General features: G+C 45.6%; 55 non-coding genes across 55 annotated transcripts in view; all 55 read right to left on the bottom strand.

Moving 5' to 3' along the window:
- Nucleotides 1–65: 65 nt before the first annotated feature.
- TRNAS-UGA (transfer RNA serine (anticodon UGA)) lies at nucleotides 66–147 on the bottom strand. The gene has a single exon. It is a non-coding gene; the product is annotated as a tRNA-Ser (tRNA).
- Nucleotides 148–221: 74 nt separating this feature from the next.
- TRNAS-CGA (transfer RNA serine (anticodon CGA)) lies at nucleotides 222–303 on the bottom strand. The gene has a single exon. It is a non-coding gene; the product is annotated as a tRNA-Ser (tRNA).
- A 75-nt stretch (nucleotides 304–378) lies between these two features.
- Nucleotides 379–460, bottom strand: TRNAS-AGA (transfer RNA serine (anticodon AGA)). Its single transcript has one exon. It is a non-coding gene; the product is annotated as a tRNA-Ser (tRNA).
- Nucleotides 461–533: 73 nt separating this feature from the next.
- Nucleotides 534–615, bottom strand: TRNAS-CGA (transfer RNA serine (anticodon CGA)). Its single transcript has one exon. It is a non-coding gene; the product is annotated as a tRNA-Ser (tRNA).
- A 232-nt stretch (nucleotides 616–847) lies between these two features.
- Nucleotides 848–929, bottom strand: TRNAS-CGA (transfer RNA serine (anticodon CGA)). The gene has a single exon. It is a non-coding gene; the product is annotated as a tRNA-Ser (tRNA).
- Nucleotides 930–1,159: 230 nt separating this feature from the next.
- TRNAS-AGA (transfer RNA serine (anticodon AGA)) lies at nucleotides 1,160–1,241 on the bottom strand. The gene has a single exon. It is a non-coding gene; the product is annotated as a tRNA-Ser (tRNA).
- Nucleotides 1,242–1,316: 75 nt separating this feature from the next.
- On the bottom strand, nucleotides 1,317–1,398 carry TRNAS-CGA (transfer RNA serine (anticodon CGA)). The gene has a single exon. It is a non-coding gene; the product is annotated as a tRNA-Ser (tRNA).
- A 74-nt stretch (nucleotides 1,399–1,472) lies between these two features.
- Nucleotides 1,473–1,554, bottom strand: TRNAC-ACA (transfer RNA cysteine (anticodon ACA)). The gene has a single exon. It is a non-coding gene; the product is annotated as a tRNA-Cys (tRNA).
- Nucleotides 1,555–1,628: 74 nt separating this feature from the next.
- On the bottom strand, nucleotides 1,629–1,713 carry TRNAS-AGA (transfer RNA serine (anticodon AGA)). The gene has a single exon. It is a non-coding gene; the product is annotated as a tRNA-Ser (tRNA).
- A 72-nt stretch (nucleotides 1,714–1,785) lies between these two features.
- On the bottom strand, nucleotides 1,786–1,867 carry TRNAS-CGA (transfer RNA serine (anticodon CGA)). Its single transcript has one exon. It is a non-coding gene; the product is annotated as a tRNA-Ser (tRNA).
- Nucleotides 1,868–1,940: 73 nt separating this feature from the next.
- TRNAS-AGA (transfer RNA serine (anticodon AGA)) lies at nucleotides 1,941–2,022 on the bottom strand. The gene has a single exon. It is a non-coding gene; the product is annotated as a tRNA-Ser (tRNA).
- Nucleotides 2,023–2,096: 74 nt separating this feature from the next.
- TRNAS-AGA (transfer RNA serine (anticodon AGA)) lies at nucleotides 2,097–2,181 on the bottom strand. Its single transcript has one exon. It is a non-coding gene; the product is annotated as a tRNA-Ser (tRNA).
- A 72-nt stretch (nucleotides 2,182–2,253) lies between these two features.
- On the bottom strand, nucleotides 2,254–2,335 carry TRNAS-CGA (transfer RNA serine (anticodon CGA)). The gene has a single exon. It is a non-coding gene; the product is annotated as a tRNA-Ser (tRNA).
- A 75-nt stretch (nucleotides 2,336–2,410) lies between these two features.
- TRNAS-AGA (transfer RNA serine (anticodon AGA)) lies at nucleotides 2,411–2,492 on the bottom strand. The gene has a single exon. It is a non-coding gene; the product is annotated as a tRNA-Ser (tRNA).
- Nucleotides 2,493–2,567: 75 nt separating this feature from the next.
- On the bottom strand, nucleotides 2,568–2,649 carry TRNAS-CGA (transfer RNA serine (anticodon CGA)). The gene has a single exon. It is a non-coding gene; the product is annotated as a tRNA-Ser (tRNA).
- Nucleotides 2,650–2,723: 74 nt separating this feature from the next.
- On the bottom strand, nucleotides 2,724–2,805 carry TRNAS-AGA (transfer RNA serine (anticodon AGA)). Its single transcript has one exon. It is a non-coding gene; the product is annotated as a tRNA-Ser (tRNA).
- A 74-nt stretch (nucleotides 2,806–2,879) lies between these two features.
- On the bottom strand, nucleotides 2,880–2,961 carry TRNAS-UGA (transfer RNA serine (anticodon UGA)). The gene has a single exon. It is a non-coding gene; the product is annotated as a tRNA-Ser (tRNA).
- A 74-nt stretch (nucleotides 2,962–3,035) lies between these two features.
- On the bottom strand, nucleotides 3,036–3,117 carry TRNAS-AGA (transfer RNA serine (anticodon AGA)). Its single transcript has one exon. It is a non-coding gene; the product is annotated as a tRNA-Ser (tRNA).
- A 74-nt stretch (nucleotides 3,118–3,191) lies between these two features.
- Nucleotides 3,192–3,273, bottom strand: TRNAS-AGA (transfer RNA serine (anticodon AGA)). The gene has a single exon. It is a non-coding gene; the product is annotated as a tRNA-Ser (tRNA).
- A 75-nt stretch (nucleotides 3,274–3,348) lies between these two features.
- On the bottom strand, nucleotides 3,349–3,430 carry TRNAS-CGA (transfer RNA serine (anticodon CGA)). The gene has a single exon. It is a non-coding gene; the product is annotated as a tRNA-Ser (tRNA).
- Nucleotides 3,431–3,504: 74 nt separating this feature from the next.
- TRNAS-UGA (transfer RNA serine (anticodon UGA)) lies at nucleotides 3,505–3,586 on the bottom strand. Its single transcript has one exon. It is a non-coding gene; the product is annotated as a tRNA-Ser (tRNA).
- A 74-nt stretch (nucleotides 3,587–3,660) lies between these two features.
- Nucleotides 3,661–3,742, bottom strand: TRNAS-UGA (transfer RNA serine (anticodon UGA)). Its single transcript has one exon. It is a non-coding gene; the product is annotated as a tRNA-Ser (tRNA).
- A 74-nt stretch (nucleotides 3,743–3,816) lies between these two features.
- Nucleotides 3,817–3,898, bottom strand: TRNAS-UGA (transfer RNA serine (anticodon UGA)). The gene has a single exon. It is a non-coding gene; the product is annotated as a tRNA-Ser (tRNA).
- Nucleotides 3,899–4,130: 232 nt separating this feature from the next.
- TRNAS-AGA (transfer RNA serine (anticodon AGA)) lies at nucleotides 4,131–4,212 on the bottom strand. The gene has a single exon. It is a non-coding gene; the product is annotated as a tRNA-Ser (tRNA).
- Nucleotides 4,213–4,286: 74 nt separating this feature from the next.
- TRNAS-AGA (transfer RNA serine (anticodon AGA)) lies at nucleotides 4,287–4,368 on the bottom strand. The gene has a single exon. It is a non-coding gene; the product is annotated as a tRNA-Ser (tRNA).
- Nucleotides 4,369–4,441: 73 nt separating this feature from the next.
- On the bottom strand, nucleotides 4,442–4,523 carry TRNAS-UGA (transfer RNA serine (anticodon UGA)). The gene has a single exon. It is a non-coding gene; the product is annotated as a tRNA-Ser (tRNA).
- A 74-nt stretch (nucleotides 4,524–4,597) lies between these two features.
- TRNAS-CGA (transfer RNA serine (anticodon CGA)) lies at nucleotides 4,598–4,679 on the bottom strand. Its single transcript has one exon. It is a non-coding gene; the product is annotated as a tRNA-Ser (tRNA).
- A 75-nt stretch (nucleotides 4,680–4,754) lies between these two features.
- TRNAS-AGA (transfer RNA serine (anticodon AGA)) lies at nucleotides 4,755–4,836 on the bottom strand. The gene has a single exon. It is a non-coding gene; the product is annotated as a tRNA-Ser (tRNA).
- Nucleotides 4,837–4,909: 73 nt separating this feature from the next.
- Nucleotides 4,910–4,991, bottom strand: TRNAS-CGA (transfer RNA serine (anticodon CGA)). Its single transcript has one exon. It is a non-coding gene; the product is annotated as a tRNA-Ser (tRNA).
- A 232-nt stretch (nucleotides 4,992–5,223) lies between these two features.
- On the bottom strand, nucleotides 5,224–5,305 carry TRNAS-CGA (transfer RNA serine (anticodon CGA)). Its single transcript has one exon. It is a non-coding gene; the product is annotated as a tRNA-Ser (tRNA).
- A 230-nt stretch (nucleotides 5,306–5,535) lies between these two features.
- TRNAS-AGA (transfer RNA serine (anticodon AGA)) lies at nucleotides 5,536–5,617 on the bottom strand. Its single transcript has one exon. It is a non-coding gene; the product is annotated as a tRNA-Ser (tRNA).
- Nucleotides 5,618–5,692: 75 nt separating this feature from the next.
- TRNAS-CGA (transfer RNA serine (anticodon CGA)) lies at nucleotides 5,693–5,774 on the bottom strand. The gene has a single exon. It is a non-coding gene; the product is annotated as a tRNA-Ser (tRNA).
- A 74-nt stretch (nucleotides 5,775–5,848) lies between these two features.
- Nucleotides 5,849–5,930, bottom strand: TRNAC-ACA (transfer RNA cysteine (anticodon ACA)). Its single transcript has one exon. It is a non-coding gene; the product is annotated as a tRNA-Cys (tRNA).
- A 74-nt stretch (nucleotides 5,931–6,004) lies between these two features.
- TRNAS-AGA (transfer RNA serine (anticodon AGA)) lies at nucleotides 6,005–6,089 on the bottom strand. The gene has a single exon. It is a non-coding gene; the product is annotated as a tRNA-Ser (tRNA).
- A 72-nt stretch (nucleotides 6,090–6,161) lies between these two features.
- On the bottom strand, nucleotides 6,162–6,243 carry TRNAS-CGA (transfer RNA serine (anticodon CGA)). The gene has a single exon. It is a non-coding gene; the product is annotated as a tRNA-Ser (tRNA).
- A 73-nt stretch (nucleotides 6,244–6,316) lies between these two features.
- On the bottom strand, nucleotides 6,317–6,398 carry TRNAS-AGA (transfer RNA serine (anticodon AGA)). The gene has a single exon. It is a non-coding gene; the product is annotated as a tRNA-Ser (tRNA).
- A 74-nt stretch (nucleotides 6,399–6,472) lies between these two features.
- On the bottom strand, nucleotides 6,473–6,557 carry TRNAS-AGA (transfer RNA serine (anticodon AGA)). Its single transcript has one exon. It is a non-coding gene; the product is annotated as a tRNA-Ser (tRNA).
- Nucleotides 6,558–6,629: 72 nt separating this feature from the next.
- TRNAS-CGA (transfer RNA serine (anticodon CGA)) lies at nucleotides 6,630–6,711 on the bottom strand. Its single transcript has one exon. It is a non-coding gene; the product is annotated as a tRNA-Ser (tRNA).
- A 75-nt stretch (nucleotides 6,712–6,786) lies between these two features.
- On the bottom strand, nucleotides 6,787–6,868 carry TRNAS-CGA (transfer RNA serine (anticodon CGA)). The gene has a single exon. It is a non-coding gene; the product is annotated as a tRNA-Ser (tRNA).
- Nucleotides 6,869–6,942: 74 nt separating this feature from the next.
- Nucleotides 6,943–7,024, bottom strand: TRNAS-AGA (transfer RNA serine (anticodon AGA)). The gene has a single exon. It is a non-coding gene; the product is annotated as a tRNA-Ser (tRNA).
- A 74-nt stretch (nucleotides 7,025–7,098) lies between these two features.
- Nucleotides 7,099–7,180, bottom strand: TRNAS-UGA (transfer RNA serine (anticodon UGA)). The gene has a single exon. It is a non-coding gene; the product is annotated as a tRNA-Ser (tRNA).
- A 74-nt stretch (nucleotides 7,181–7,254) lies between these two features.
- On the bottom strand, nucleotides 7,255–7,336 carry TRNAS-AGA (transfer RNA serine (anticodon AGA)). The gene has a single exon. It is a non-coding gene; the product is annotated as a tRNA-Ser (tRNA).
- A 74-nt stretch (nucleotides 7,337–7,410) lies between these two features.
- Nucleotides 7,411–7,492, bottom strand: TRNAS-AGA (transfer RNA serine (anticodon AGA)). Its single transcript has one exon. It is a non-coding gene; the product is annotated as a tRNA-Ser (tRNA).
- Nucleotides 7,493–7,567: 75 nt separating this feature from the next.
- On the bottom strand, nucleotides 7,568–7,649 carry TRNAS-CGA (transfer RNA serine (anticodon CGA)). Its single transcript has one exon. It is a non-coding gene; the product is annotated as a tRNA-Ser (tRNA).
- A 74-nt stretch (nucleotides 7,650–7,723) lies between these two features.
- Nucleotides 7,724–7,805, bottom strand: TRNAS-UGA (transfer RNA serine (anticodon UGA)). The gene has a single exon. It is a non-coding gene; the product is annotated as a tRNA-Ser (tRNA).
- Nucleotides 7,806–7,879: 74 nt separating this feature from the next.
- Nucleotides 7,880–7,961, bottom strand: TRNAS-UGA (transfer RNA serine (anticodon UGA)). Its single transcript has one exon. It is a non-coding gene; the product is annotated as a tRNA-Ser (tRNA).
- Nucleotides 7,962–8,035: 74 nt separating this feature from the next.
- Nucleotides 8,036–8,117, bottom strand: TRNAS-UGA (transfer RNA serine (anticodon UGA)). Its single transcript has one exon. It is a non-coding gene; the product is annotated as a tRNA-Ser (tRNA).
- A 232-nt stretch (nucleotides 8,118–8,349) lies between these two features.
- On the bottom strand, nucleotides 8,350–8,431 carry TRNAS-AGA (transfer RNA serine (anticodon AGA)). The gene has a single exon. It is a non-coding gene; the product is annotated as a tRNA-Ser (tRNA).
- Nucleotides 8,432–8,505: 74 nt separating this feature from the next.
- On the bottom strand, nucleotides 8,506–8,587 carry TRNAS-AGA (transfer RNA serine (anticodon AGA)). Its single transcript has one exon. It is a non-coding gene; the product is annotated as a tRNA-Ser (tRNA).
- Nucleotides 8,588–8,660: 73 nt separating this feature from the next.
- On the bottom strand, nucleotides 8,661–8,742 carry TRNAS-UGA (transfer RNA serine (anticodon UGA)). The gene has a single exon. It is a non-coding gene; the product is annotated as a tRNA-Ser (tRNA).
- A 74-nt stretch (nucleotides 8,743–8,816) lies between these two features.
- Nucleotides 8,817–8,898, bottom strand: TRNAS-CGA (transfer RNA serine (anticodon CGA)). The gene has a single exon. It is a non-coding gene; the product is annotated as a tRNA-Ser (tRNA).
- Nucleotides 8,899–8,971: 73 nt separating this feature from the next.
- TRNAS-CGA (transfer RNA serine (anticodon CGA)) lies at nucleotides 8,972–9,053 on the bottom strand. The gene has a single exon. It is a non-coding gene; the product is annotated as a tRNA-Ser (tRNA).
- A 232-nt stretch (nucleotides 9,054–9,285) lies between these two features.
- On the bottom strand, nucleotides 9,286–9,367 carry TRNAS-CGA (transfer RNA serine (anticodon CGA)). The gene has a single exon. It is a non-coding gene; the product is annotated as a tRNA-Ser (tRNA).
- A 230-nt stretch (nucleotides 9,368–9,597) lies between these two features.
- Nucleotides 9,598–9,679, bottom strand: TRNAS-AGA (transfer RNA serine (anticodon AGA)). Its single transcript has one exon. It is a non-coding gene; the product is annotated as a tRNA-Ser (tRNA).
- A 75-nt stretch (nucleotides 9,680–9,754) lies between these two features.
- The window catches only part of TRNAS-CGA (transfer RNA serine (anticodon CGA)), an 82-nt gene continuing 12 nt past the window's right edge, over nucleotides 9,755–9,824 (bottom strand). Inside the window, exon 1 of the tRNA in view lies at nucleotides 9,755–9,824. This exon is cut by the window's right edge and continues 12 nt beyond it. This is a non-coding gene — a tRNA (tRNA-Ser).

The raw sequence follows: 9,824 nt of genomic DNA on the forward strand, positions 1-9,824 counted from the left end.
ACGGAGACCACTCAAAAATTGTGGAACTACTAAAGCTATCATTGGAATAAGTATGTGTGTTCGAACGCTGTCGGCAGGATTCGAACCTGCGCGGGAATATCCCAACAGATTTCAAGTCTGTCGCCTTAACCACTCGGCCACGACTGCTTCTGTTAACCGAGACCACTCAAAAAAGTGTGGAACTACTAAAGCTATCATTGGAATAAGTATGTGAGTTCGAACGCAGTCGGCAGGAATCGAACCTGCGAGGGAATATCCCAACAGATTTCGAGTCTGTCGCCTTAAGCACTCGTCCACGACTGCTTCGATTAACCGAGACTACTCAGAAATCTGTGAAACCACCAAAGGTATTATTGAAATAAAAAATCTTTGCTCATTCGCAGTCGGCAGGATTCGAACCTGCGCGGGAATATCCCAACAGATTTCTAGTCTGTCGCCTTAACCACTCGGCCACGACTGCTTCTGTTAACCGAGACCACTAAAAAATTGTGGAACTACTAAAGCTATCATTGAAATAAGTACGTGAGTTCGAACGCAGTCTGCAGGATTCGAACCTGCGCGGAAATATCCCAACAGATTTCGAGTCTGTCGCCTTAACCACTCGGCCACGACTGCTGCTGTTAACTGAGACCACTCAAAAATCTGTGAAACTGCTAAAGGTATTATTGAAATAAAAAATCTTTGCTCAATCCCAATCGGCAGGATTCGAACCTGCGCGGAAATATCCCAAACGATTTCGAGTCTGTCGCCTTAACCACTCGGCCACGAATGCTGCTGTTAACTGAGACCACTCAAAAATCTGTGAAACTGCTAAAGGTATTATTGAAATAAAAAATCTTTGCTCAATCGCAATCGGCAGGATTCGAACCTGCGCGGGAATATCCCAACAGATTTCGATTCTGTCGCCTTAACCACTCGGCCACGACTGCTTCTGTTAACGGAGATCACTCAAAAAGTGTGGAACTACTAAAGCTATCATTGGAATAAGTATGTTAGTTCGAACGCAGTTCGCAGGATTCGAACCTGCGCGGGAATATCGCTACAGATTTCGAGTCTGTCGCCTTAACCACTCGTCCACGACTGCTTCGATTAACCGAGACTACTCAGAAATCTGTAAAACCACCAAAGGTATTATTGAAATAAAAAATCTTTGCTCAATCGCAGTCGGCAGGATTCGAACCTGCGCGGGAATATCCCAACAGATTTCTAGTCTGTCGCCTTAACCACTCGGCCACGACTGCTGCTGTTAACTGAGACCACTCAAAAATCTGTGAAACTGCTAAAGGTAATATTGAAATAAAAAATCTTTGCTCAATCGCAATCGGCAGGATTCGAACCTGCGCGGGAATATCCCAACAGATTTCGAGTCTGTCGCCTTAACCACTCGGCCACGACTGCTTCTGTTAAGCGAGTCCACTCAAAAAATTGTGGAACTACTAAAGCTACCATTGGAATAAGTATGTGTGTTCGAACGCAGTCGGCAGGATTCGAACCTGCGCGGGAATATCCCTACAGATTTGTAGTCTGTCGCCTTGACGACTCGGCCACGACTGCTTCTGTTAACCGAGACCACTCAAAAAAGTGTGGAACTACTAAAGCTATTATTGGAATAAGAATGTTTGTTCGAACGCAGTCGGCAGGATTCGAACCTGCGCGGGAATATCCCAACAGATTTCTAGTCTGTCGCCTTAACCACTCGGCCACGAATGCTGCTGTTAACTGAGACCACTCAAAAATCTGTGAAACTGCTAAAGGTATTATTGAAATAAAAAATCTTTGCTCAATCGCAATCGGCAGGATTCGAACCTGCGCGGGAATATCCCAACAGATTTCGAGTCTGTCGCCTTAACCACTCGGCCACGACTGCTTCTGTTAACGGAGACCACTCAAAAAGTGTGGAACTACTAAAGCTATCATTGGAATAAGTATGTTAGTTCGAACGCAGTTCGCAGGATTCGAACCTGCGCGGGAATATCCCTACAGATTTCTAGTCTGTCGCCTTGACAACTCGGCCACGACTGCTTCTGTTAACCGAGACCACTCAAAAAAGTGTGGAACTACTAAAGCTATTATTGGAATAAGAATGTTTGTTCGAACGCAGTCGGCAGGATTCGAACCTGCGCGGGAATATCCCAACAGATTTCTAGTCTGTCGCCTTAACCACTCGGCCACGAATGCTGCTGTTAACTGAGACCACTCAAAAATCTGTGAAACTGCTAAAGGTATTATTGAAATAAAAAATCTTTGCTCAATCGCAATCGGCAGGATTCGAACCTGCGCGGGAATATCCCAACAGATTTCGAGTCTGTCGCCTTAACCACTCGGCCACGAATGCTGCTGTTAACTGAGACCACTCAAAAATCTGTGAAACTGCTAAAGGTATTATTGAAATAAAAAATCTTTGCTCAATCGCAATCGGCAGTATTCGAACCTGCGCGGAAATATCCCAACAGATTTCTAGTCTGTCGCCTTAACCACTCGGCCACGACTGCTGCTGTTAACTGAGACCACTCAAAAATCTGTGAAACTGCTAAAGGTATTATTGAAATGAAAAATCTTTGCTCAATCGCAATCGGCAGGATTCGAACCTGCGCGGGAATATCCCAACAGATTTCGAGTCTGTCGCCTTAACCACGCGGCCACGACTGCTGCTGTTAAGCGATTCCACTCAAAAAATTGTGGAACTACTAAAGCTATCATTGGAATAAGTATGTGTGTTCGAACGCAGTCGGCAGGATTCGAACCTGCGCGGGAATATCCCAACAGATTTCTAGTCTGTAGCCTTGACAACTCGGCCACGACTGCTTCTGTTAACCGTGACCACTCAAAAAAGTGTGGAACTACTAAAGCTATTATTGGAATAAGAATGTTTGCCCGAACGCAGTCGGCAGGATTCGAACCTGCGCGGGAATATCCCAACAGATTTCAAGTCTGTCGCCTTAACCACTCGGCCACGACTGCTGCTGTTAAGCGAGTCCACTCAAAAAATTGTGGAACTACTAAAGCTATCATTGGAATAAGTATGTGTGTTCGAACGCAGTCGGCAGGATTCGAACCTGCGCGGGAATATCCCAACAGATTTCTAGTCTGTCGCCTTGACAACTCGGCCACGACTGCTTCTGTTAACCGTGACCACTCAAAAAAGTGTGGAACTACTAAAGCTATTATTGGAATAAGAATGTTTGCTCGAACGCATTCGGCAGGATTCGAACCTGCGCGGGAATATCCCAACAGATTTCTAGTCTGTCGCCTTAACCACTCGGCCACGACTGCTGCTGTTAACTGAGACCACTCAAAAATCTGTGAAACTGCTAAAGGTATTATTGAAATAAAAAATCTTTGCTCAATCGCAATCGGCAGGATTCGAACCTGCGCGGGAATATCCCAACAGATTTCGAGTCTGTCGCCTTAACCACTCGGCCACGACTGCTTCTGTTAAGCGAGTCCACTCAAAAAATTGTGGAACTACTAAAGCTACCATTGGAATAAGTATGTGTGTTCGAACGCAGTCGGCAGGATTCGAACCTGCGCGGGAATATCCCAACAGATTTCAAGTCTGTCGCCTTAACCATTCGGCCACGACTGCTTCTGTTAACCGTGACCACTCAAAAAAGTGTGGAACTACTAAAGCTATTATTGGAATAAGAATGTTTGCTCGAACGCAGTCGGCAGGATTCGAACCTGCGCGGGAATATCCCAACAGATTTCAAGTCTGTCGCCTTAACCACTCGGCCACGACTGCTTCTGTTAACCGAGACCACTCAAAAAAGTGTGGAACTACTAAAGCTATTATTGGAATAAGAATGTTTGTTCGAACGCAGTCGGCAGGATTCGAACCTGCGCGGGAATATCCCAACAGATTTCAAGTCTGTCGCCTTAACCACTCGGCCACGACTGCTTCTGTTAACCGAGACCACTCAAAAATCTGTGAAACTGCTAAAGGTATTATTGAAATAAAAAATCTTTGCTCAATCGCAATCGGCAGGATTCGAACCTGCGCGGGAATATCCCAACAGATTTTGAGTCTGTCGCCTTAAGCACTCGTCCACGACTGCTTCGATTAACCGAGACTACTCAGAAATCTGTGAAACCACCAAAGGTATTATTGAAATAAAAAATCTTTGCTCATTCGCAGTCGGCAGGATTCGAACCTGCGCGGGAATATCCCAACAGATTTCTAGTCTGTCGCCTTAACCACTCAGCCACGACTGCTTCTGTTAAGCGAGTCCACTCAAAAAATTGTGGAACTACTAAAGCTATCATTGGAATAAGTATGTGTGTTCGAACGCAGTCGGCAGGATTCGAACCTGCGCGGGAATATCCCAACAGATTTCTAGTCTGTCGCCTTAACCACTCGGCCACGACTGCTTCAGTTAACGGAGACCACTCAAAAATTGTGGAACTACTAAAGCTATCATTGGAATAAGTATGTGTGTTCGAACGCTGTCGGCAGGATTCGAACCTGCGCGGGAATATCCCAACAGATTTCAAGTCTGTCGCCTTAACCACTCGGCCACGACTGCTTCTGTTAACCGAGACCACTCAAAAAAGTGTGGAACTACTAAAGCTATCATTGGAATAAGTATGTGAGTTCGAACGCAGTCGGCAGGAATCGAACCTGCGAGGGAATATCCCAACAGATTTCGAGTCTGTCGCCTTAAGCACTCGTCCACGACTGCTTCGATTAACCGAGACTACTCAGAAATCTGTGAAACCACCAAAGGTATTATTGAAATAAAAAATCTTTGCTCATTCGCAGTCGGCAGGATTCGAACCTGCGCGGGAATATCCCAACAGATTTCTAGTCTGTCGCCTTAACCACTCGGCCACGACTGCTTCTGTTAACCGAGACCACTAAAAAATTGTGGAACTACTAAAGCTATCATTGAAATAATTACGTGAGTTCGAACGCAGTCTGCAGGATTCGAACCTGCGCGGAAATATCCCAACAGATTTCGAGTCTGTCGCCTTAACCACTCGGCCACGACTGCTGCTGTTAACTGAGACCACTCAAAAATCTGTGAAACTGCTAAAGGTATTATTGAAATAAAAAATCTTTGCTCAATCCCAATCGGCAGGATTCGAACCTGCGCGGAAATATCCCAAACGATTTCGAGTCTGTCGCCTTAACCACTCGGCCACGAATGCTGCTGTTAACTGAGACCACTCAAAAATCTGTGAAACTGCTAAAGGTATTATTGAAATAAAAAATCTTTGCTCAATCGCAATCGGCAGGATTCGAACCTGCGCGGGAATATCCCAACAGATTTCGATTCTGTCGCCTTAACCACTCGGCCACGACTGCTTCTGTTAACGGAGACCACTCAAAAAGTGTGGAACTACTAAAGCTATCATTGGAATAAGTATGTTAGTTCGAACGCAGTTCGCAGGATTCGAACCTGCGCGGGAATATCGCTACAGATTTCGAGTCTGTCGCCTTAACCACTCGTCCACGACTGCTTCGATTAACCGAGACTACTCAGAAATCTGTAAAACCACCAAAGGTATTATTGAAATAAAAAATCTTTGCTCAATCGCAGTCGGCAGGATTCGAACCTGCGCGGGAATATCCCAACAGATTTCTAGTCTGTCGCCTTAACCACTCGGCCACGACTGCTGCTGTTAACTGAGACCACTCAAAAATCTGTGAAACTGCTAAAGGTAATATTGAAATAAAAAATCTTTGCTCAATCGCAATCGGCAGGATTCGAACCTGCGCGGGAATATCCCAACAGATTTCGAGTCTGTCGCCTTAACCACTCGGCCACGACTGCTTCTGTTAAGCGAGTCCACTCAAAAAATTGTGGAACTACTAAAGCTACCATTGGAATAAGTATGTGTGTTCGAACGCAGTCGGCAGGATTCGAACCTGCGCGGGAATATCCCTACAGATTTGTAGTCTGTCGCCTTGACGACTCGGCCACGACTGCTTCTGTTAACCGAGACCACTCAAAAAAGTGTGGAACTACTAAAGCTATTATTGGAATAAGAATGTTTGTTCGAACGCAGTCGGCAGGATTCGAACCTGCGCGGGAATATCCCAACAGATTTCTAGTCTGTCGCCTTAACCACTCGGCCACGAATGCTGCTGTTAACTGAGACCACTCAAAAATCTGTGAAACTGCTAAAGGTATTATTGAAATAAAAAATCTTTGCTCAATCGCAATCGGCAGGATTCGAACCTGCGCGGGAATATCCCAACAGATTTCGAGTCTGTCGCCTTAACCACTCGGCCACGACTGCTTCTGTTAACGGAGACCACTCAAAAAGTGTGGAACTACTAAAGCTATCATTGGAATAAGTATGTTAGTTCGAACGCAGTTCGCAGGATTCGAACCTGCGCGGGAATATCCCTACAGATTTCTAGTCTGTCGCCTTGACAACTCGGCCACGACTGCTTCTGTTAACCGAGACCACTCAAAAAAGTGTGGAACTACTAAAGCTATTATTGGAATAAGAATGTTTGTTCGAACGCAGTCGGCAGGATTCGAACCTGCGCGGGAATATCCCAACAGATTTCTAGTCTGTCGCCTTAACCACTCGGCCACGAATGCTGCTGTTAACTGAGACCACTCAAAAATCTGTGAAACTGCTAAAGGTATTATTGAAATAAAAAATCTTTGCTCAATCGCAATCGGCAGGATTCGAACCTGCGCGGGAATATCCCAACAGATTTCGAGTCTGTCGCCTTAACCACTCGGCCACGAATGCTGCTGTTAACTGAGACCACTCAAAAATCTGTGAAACTGCTAAAGGTATTATTGAAATAAAAAATCTTTGCTCAATCGCAATCGGCAGGATTCGAACCTGCGCGGGAATATCCCAACAGATTTCGAGTCTGTCGCCTTAACCACGCGGCCACGACTGCTGCTGTTAAGCGATTCCACTCAAAAAATTGTGGAACTACTAAAGCTATCATTGGAATAAGTATGTGTGTTCGAACGCAGTCGGCAGGATTCGAACCTGCGCGGGAATATCCCAACAGATTTCTAGTCTGTAGCCTTGACAACTCGGCCACGACTGCTTCTGTTAACCGTGACCACTCAAAAAAGTGTGGAACTACTAAAGCTATTATTGGAATAAGAATGTTTGCCCGAACGCAGTCGGCAGGATTCGAACCTGCGCGGGAATATCCCAACAGATTTCAAGTCTGTCGCCTTAACCACTCGGCCACGACTGCTGCTGTTAAGCGAGTCCACTCAAAAAATTGTGGAACTACTAAAGCTATCATTGGAATAAGTATGTGTGTTCGAACGCAGTCGGCAGGATTCGAACCTGCGCGGGAATATCCCAACAGATTTCTAGTCTGTCGCCTTGACAACTCGGCCACGACTGCTTCTGTTAACCGTGACCACTCAAAAAAGTGTGGAACTACTAAAGCTATTATTGGAATAAGAATGTTTGCTCGAACGCAGTCGGCAGGATTCGAACCTGCGCGGGAATATCCCAACAGATTTCTAGTCTGTCGCCTTAACCACTCGGCCACGACTGCTGCTGTTAACTGAGACCACTCAAAAATCTGTGAAACTGCTAAAGGTATTATTGAAATAAAAAATCTTTGCTCAATCGCAATCGGCAGGATTCGAACCTGCGCGGGAATATCCCAACAGATTTCGAGTCTGTCGCCTTAACCACTCGGCCACGACTGCTTCTGTTAAGCGAGTCCACTCAAAAAATTGTGGAACTACTAAAGCTACCATTGGAATAAGTATGTGTGTTCGAACGCAGTCGGCAGGATTCGAACCTGCGCGGGAATATCCCAACAGATTTCAAGTCTGTCGCCTTAACCATTCGGCCACGACTGCTTCTGTTAACCGTGACCACTCAAAAAAGTGTGGAACTACTAAAGCTATTATTGGAATAAGAATGTTTGCTCGAACGCAGTCGGCAGGATTCGAACCTGCGCGGGAATATCCCAACAGATTTCAAGTCTGTCGCCTTAACCACTCGGCCACGACTGCTTCTGTTAACCGAGACCACTCAAAAAAGTGTGGAACTACTAAAGCTATTATTGGAATAAGAATGTTTGTTCGAACGCAGTCGGCAGGATTCGAACCTGCGCGGGAATATCCCAACAGATTTCAAGTCTGTCGCCTTAACCACTCGGCCACGACTGCTTCTGTTAACCGAGACCACTCAAAAATCTGTGAAACTGCTAAAGGTATTATTGAAATAAAAAATCTTTGCTCAATCGCAATCGGCAGGATTCGAACCTGCGCGGGAATATCCCAACAGATTTTGAGTCTGTCGCCTTAAGCACTCGTCCACGACTGCTTCGATTAACCGAGACTACTCAGAAATCTGTGAAACCACCAAAGGTATTATTGAAATAAAAAATCTTTGCTCATTCGCAGTCGGCAGGATTCGAACCTGCGCGGGAATATCCCAACAGATTTCTAGTCTGTCGCCTTAACCACTCAGCCACGACTGCTTCTGTTAAGCGAGTCCACTCAAAAAATTGTGGAACTACTAAAGCTATCATTGGAATAAGTATGTGTGTTCGAACGCAGTCGGCAGGATTCGAACCTGCGCGGGAATATCCCAACAGATTTCTAGTCTGTCGCCTTAACCACTCGGCCACGACTGCTTCAGTTAACGGAGACCACTCAAAAATTGTGGAACTACTAAAGCTATCATTGGAATAAGTATGTGTGTTCGAACGCTGTCGGCAGGATTCGAACCTGCGCGGGAATATCCCAACAGATTTCAAGTCTGTCGCCTTAACCACTCGGCCACGACTGCTTCTGTTAACCGAGACCACTCAAAAAAGTGTGGAACTACTAAAGCTATCATTGGAATAAGTATGTGAGTTCGAACGCAGTCGGCAGGAATCGAACCTGCGAGGAAATATCCCAACAGATTTCGAGTCTGTCGCCTTAAGCACTCGTCCACGACTGCTTCGATTAACCGAGACCACTAAAAAATTGTGGAACTACTAAAGCTATCATTGAAATAAGTACGTGAGTTCGAACGCAGTCTGCAGGATTCGAACCTGCGCGGAAATATCCCAACAGATTTCGAGTCTGTCGCCTTAACCACTCGGCCACGACTGCTGCTGTTAACTGAGACCACTCAAAAATCTGTGAAACTGCTAAAGGTATTATTGAAATAAAAAATCTTTGCTCAATCCCAATCGGCAGGATTCGAACCTGCGCGGAAATATCCCAAACGATTTCGAGTCTGTCGCCTTAACCACTCGGCCACGAATGCTGCTGTTAACTGAGACCACTCAAAAATCTGTGAAACTGCTAAAGGTATTATTGAAATAAAAAATCTTTGCTCAATCGCAATCGGCAGGATTCGAACCTGCGCGGGAATATCCCAACAGATTTCGATTCTGTCGCCTTAACCACTCGGCCACGACTGCTTCTGTTAACGGAGACCACTCAAAAAGTGTGGAACTACTAAAGCTATCATTGGAATAAGTATGTTAGTTCGAACGCAGTTCGCAGGATTCGAACCTGCGCGGGAATATCGCTACAGATTTCGAGTCTGTCGCCTTAACCACTCGTCCACGACTGCTTCGATTAACCGAGACTACTCAGAAATCTGTAAAACCACCAAAGGTATTATTGAAATAAAAAATCTTTGCTCAATCGCAGTCGGCAGGATTCGAACCTGCGCGGGAATATCCCAACAGATTTCTAGTCTGTCGCCTTAACCACTCGGCCACGACTGCTGCTGTTAACTGAGACCACTCAAAAATCTGTGAAACTGCTAAAGGTATTATTGAAATAAAAAATCTTTGCTCAATCGCAATCGGCAGGATTCGAACCTGCGCGGGAATATCCCAACAGATTTCGAGTCTGTCGCCTTAACCACTC

This window comes from Phalangium opilio, unplaced genomic scaffold (assembly GCF_054372755.1).
Source record: "Phalangium opilio isolate 3A_F unplaced genomic scaffold, DU_Popi_V2 ptg000105l_1, whole genome shotgun sequence".
NCBI lineage: Eukaryota > Metazoa > Arthropoda > Arachnida > Opiliones > Phalangiidae > Phalangium > Phalangium opilio.